Here is a 5,215-nt window from a genome sequence, read left to right on the forward strand (position 1 = left end):
ATATGAACAGACACTTCACCAAAGAAGACATTCAGGTGGCTAACAGACACATGAAGAAATGCTCATGATCATTAGCCATCAGAGAAATGCAAATCAAAATTACAATGAGACAATCATCTCACCCCAACAAGGCCGGCACTAATCCAAAAAACACAAAATAATAAATATTGGAGAGGTTGTGGAGAGATTGAAACACTTATGCGCTGCTGGTGGGAATGTAAAATAGTATAACCACTTTGGAAAACAATTTGGCGCTTCCTTAAAAAGCTAGGAATAGAAGTACCATACGATCCGGCAATCCCACTCCTAGGAATATATCCTAGAGAAATAAGAACCATCACACGAACAGATATATGCACACCCATGTTCATGGCAGCATTGTTCACAATAGTAAAAAGATGGAAGCAACCTAGATGCCCATCAGTGGACGAACGGATAAACAAATTATGGTACATACACACAATGGAATACTATGCAACGATAAAAGAACAGTAATGAATCTGCAAAACATCTTACAACATGGATGACTCTGGAGGGCATTATGCTGACTGAAATTAGTCACAAAAGGACAAATATTGTATGAGACCATTATTATAAGAACTCAAGAAAAGATTTAATCACAGAGAAAAAAATCATTCTTTGATGGTTATAAGGATGGGAAGGAGGGGGAGGCGACTTCACTAACTAGATAGTAGACAAGGATCAACTTCGGTGAAGGGAAGGACAATACACAATACAGGGAAGTCAGCACAACTGGACCAAGGCAAAAGCTCAGAAGTTTCCTGGACACATTCAAACACTTTGAAGGACAGAGTAGCTGGGGCTGGGGTCTGGGGACCATAGTTTCGGGGGACATCTAGGTCAATTGGCATAACAAAGTTCATTAAGAAAATGTTCTGCATCCCACTTTAGTGAGTGGCAGCTGGGGTCTTAAAAGTTTGTGAGCAGACATCTAAGATGCATCAATTGGTCACATTCCACTTGGAGCAAAGGAGAATGAAGAAAACCAAAGACACAAGGAAAATATTAGCCCAAGAGACTAAAGGACCACGTAAACCAGAGACTCCACCAGCCTGAGACCAGAAGAACTAGATGGTGCCCAGCTACCACCAATGACCACCCTGACAGGGAACACAACAGAGAGTCCCCGACAGAGCAGAAGAAAAGTGTGGAGCAGAACACAAATTCATGTAAAAAGACCAGACTTAACGTTCTGACAGAGACTGGAGGAACCCCCGAAACTATGGCCCCCAGACACTCTTTTAACCCAGAACTGAAAACACTCCTGAAGCCCACTCTTCAGACAGAGATTAGACAGGACTATAAAACAAAAAACAGTACACGTGAGGAATGTGCTTCTTAGTTAAGTAAGAAACACGAGACCAAATGGGCGGCTCCTGTCCGGAGGCAGGATGAGAAGGCAGAAAGGGACAGGAACTGGTTGAATGGACACAGGGAACCTGGAGTGGAAAGGGGAAGTGTGCTGTCACATTGTGGAGACTGCAACTAATGTCACAAAACAATATGCATATAAATTTTTGTATGAGCAGTTAACTTGAGCTGTAAACTTTCCCTAAAGCACGATTAAAAAAAAAAAAAAGAAGAAAAAAAAAATGAATGTCTGTCTTGAGCACAGTGCTCTTTTAAGGAACTATCTATATGGGATCAAATCAACGATAGCAACTTGAAAGTTTACACAGGAAGCTTAGGGGGCAGTGAGTTTATGTAAATGGAGGAGGAACAATTCAGAAAACGACAGTGAGAATGGTTGCACAGCTTGAAGAACGTCACTGAACTGTACATGTAACAGTTATTGAATCGGCTATGTTTTTCTGTGTATGTTTTCAACAACAAGAAAATAAATTTTGTTTTTTTAAAAAAGAGGAGATCAGGGAAGGATACGTGTGGAGTGAACCAGTGAGCTAATGATTAGATGATTGCCTGAGTGGGTTCCATGAAGCACCTAGGTCAAGGCCTCGTGTGAGCACAGAGGAGGGAGACGCATGGGTCCACCCAGCTGGGGTCTGTCAAGGGCCAGAGAGGTCAAGCCACCTGCCCAAGGTTACAACAGGAAACAGCAGAGTCAGGATTCGAATCCAGCGCTCTCTTCTCCAAGCCTGGGCTCTCCCACAGACTAGGGGTTGCAGGCCCTCTCCCTGTGGGCCCCAAGCTGAGCCCGCACCATTTCATCTCTGGCTCACCCCCGGGCAGGAATGCCTGCTCTCTTAGAGGCTCCGGGGGAGACGGGGCAAGCTTGGGTTCAGCCGTCCACAGCTGGAGCCCCAGCCACACTACTTCCTGGCCAGAGTTTCGTCGTCTGTGAAATGGGCATAAAGTGTCCATCTCACCTGGTTGTATAAAGATTATGTTTTAAGAAGCACCTGAGACATAGCTGATGCTCAAATTTTTTCCCCTGGTATTGATTTCTTTGCTCCAAGAAATCCCTGGCGCACCTGTACATCTATCGAGGAGTTTCATGGCTCTTCTCTGGTATTATGGATTGAATTGTGTCCCCCCAAAATATGTGTTGGAATCTGATTTAGGAAATAATATTGGAGTTATTATTCCCTCTCCCTGAGCATCGAGAATGTGACCCAGCTGGAGCTGGGCTCACGAGGGCTCACGAGGACTCACAAGGACACATCAACTGGGCCCTGAGGTATAAAGACAATAGCTCAGATAATCTTGGAAAATATCTTTTAGGGAAACTTTCACATAAAGCCGATCAAACACAACACAAAAGACTTTCCACTCTTATCTTTTTCTATTAGCATTTAGTGCATAGAAATTTGTTGGACCAATGAAGACCCTCCGGACTCTCATTACTGAAACCTGTACCAATGATTGTTAAGAAAGACAATTTAAAATGTAGGATCTCAGTTTCTAGCCAATCTGTGAAAAGGTGAAGCTTTCAATGGTTTTGCCCATTTGTAATGTTAATATACACTGATGATTCTCTAATGGTCTTGGGATTCAGGCAGACACGGCTGTAGCAGCATGCTTGTCTGTTTTTCCATTCTTGCCTATTCTGTAATATTCTTTGCACTCGGACAGACATGGCTCCGGCAACATGCTTGTCCGTTTTCCCACTTTTGTCTGTCCTGTGATATTTCCTTGGATTAGGGCAGACATTCTAGCTTTGGCAGTATGCTTGTCCGCTTCCCACTTTTGTTCTATTGAGTGTATGCCGAATAAAACTTTATTTTGCTTTACTAGACTTTGTGATGTTTTTCCCCTACAACAGAGGAACTGCCAGATGGTTTCCATCAGCTTTATTTTTCATTATGAAGTGTTTCAGGCATACACAACAGTACTGATAATAAAGTTATAAACACTCAGGCACCCAGCTAAAGAAAGAAACATTCATAAGAGGGTTAAAAACCTGTACACTCTCTCCCCCATATTATGCTCTCCCCAATTCCCGGGGGAGCCTCTGTGTCAAATTGGAATTTGATCATCCTCACACATGTTTTCATACTTTTACTACGTATCTATATTTGGGGAGAATTAGGCATATTTTGGAGTCTCTGGGTGGCAAAAATGGTTAAGTGCTTGGCTACTAACTGCAAGGTTGGTAGTTTGAATCTACCAAAAGGCACCTCAGAAGAAAGTCCTGGCGAGCTACTTCCAGAAAATCAGCCATTGAAAATCCTATGGAGCAAAGTTCTACTCTGACAGCGCGGTGAGCTGGAGTCTACGTGAAGACAACTAGACTGCATTGGAATTTTTGATGTCTGAAAATTTAGCATTGTGATTAAGTCAAATGTACCTAGACAAAGACAATGATGGCTCTTCCCCTGGTCAAGGGCAGCTTTTAATTTGCCAGATAGTCAGTGCTGAGGCGTTACTCCTTGTTTGATGCTCTGGGGCCTTGACCTCCCTTCCGGCCCATCCTGGCCTCTGCCAGTGCCCCCTATTAGCACCTGGGGGTTGGGGTAAGGGCAGCTGACTGTGAGTCAGCAGGGTCCCGCTGCGGGGTGTCAGAAGGAAGTGGTTGACTTGGCCCTCCCAGACCGGCTGTGCAGATTCCTGTGGGGGTTCACTGGGGCAGGAAGTAGGTCAGCTGAGGCGGCAGGCGCCTGGCCCCACGTGCTTACTGCCCGGAAAGCCAGAGCCAGGATGACCCCAGGGCTTCCCCCTGCCCCCCTTCAGCACCCTAGTTTGCACGCATGCATACTCACTTGAGTACACCAATCACTAACCAAACCAAAACCAAGCCTGTTGCTATCAAGTCGATTTGGACTCATGGCGATGCCATGTGTTACAGAGTAGAACTGCCCCATAGGGTTTCCAAGGAGCAGCTGGTGGATTTGAATTGACCTTTGGGTTGGCAGCCGATAGTTGAGCACAAACTGATTGTGCCACCCAGGGATGCATGTACATGAACCACAGAGTGCATTTATTCAGCACCTGCTTGACACCCAGCCCTGCCAGGCAGGTTTGATGGTCAGCTCCATGTCACAAGGGGAAACAGAAGCCCAGAGTGGTCCAGTCCGGAGCCAGGGTCACTTTACCCAGGTCTGACTGACTCCAGGTGCCGGGGCAAGGACCAATGTCCCAAATCTTCATCCTCGCTGTCTGCAGAAGAGAAAAGGCCCGGGAAGTTTCCACATTCTCTATCTCTCTCTGGCTGTGTCTCTCAGTGTCTCTGCCTTTCCCATCCACACCCTCTCTTCAGTACCATGCAGTGGGGAAGGGCCCAGCCCGAGCCAACTCCTTCCCCCTCTCCCAGAATCTAGACATGCCTGGGCAGGTCTGGACACTCCCTTCAGAAGCCATTGATCTGCAGCAGCCAAGTTGCAAACACAGGAAGGAGGGGGGAAGGAAATTGGAGGGGGTATGGAGCAAGGGCTGGGCTTGGCTTTTCCAGCTCCTGGACTTTGCCCCCAACACGCCCCCCCACCCCCATCTCTCATACTCAACAGCGTCCTAACTTGACTTCAGCATCTTCCCCCATACCTTGAGTTTTGAGGGATGTATAGGCGTTCTCCAGGTGACAATGGGGGGCTTCCAGGTAGAGGGGATGGAGGAAAGTGAGACAGCCAGGGGTTAGCAGGGACAAGGGGGCAAATGCCCAGAAGAGGCTCTCGACTTTCTCCTAAAGGTGATACTGGGTGATAGGGAGTCATGGAGGGTGTGAGAGGCAGGGAGCAACCCAATCAGAATCCAGGAACGAAGCAGGAAGGCTCAGACTGGAAAACCAGAGAGATGACTG

This window comes from Trichechus manatus, unplaced genomic scaffold, assembly GCF_000243295.1.
Source record: "Trichechus manatus latirostris isolate Lorelei unplaced genomic scaffold, TriManLat1.0 scaffold00122, whole genome shotgun sequence".
In the NCBI taxonomy this organism is placed as follows: domain Eukaryota; kingdom Metazoa; phylum Chordata; class Mammalia; order Sirenia; family Trichechidae; genus Trichechus; species Trichechus manatus.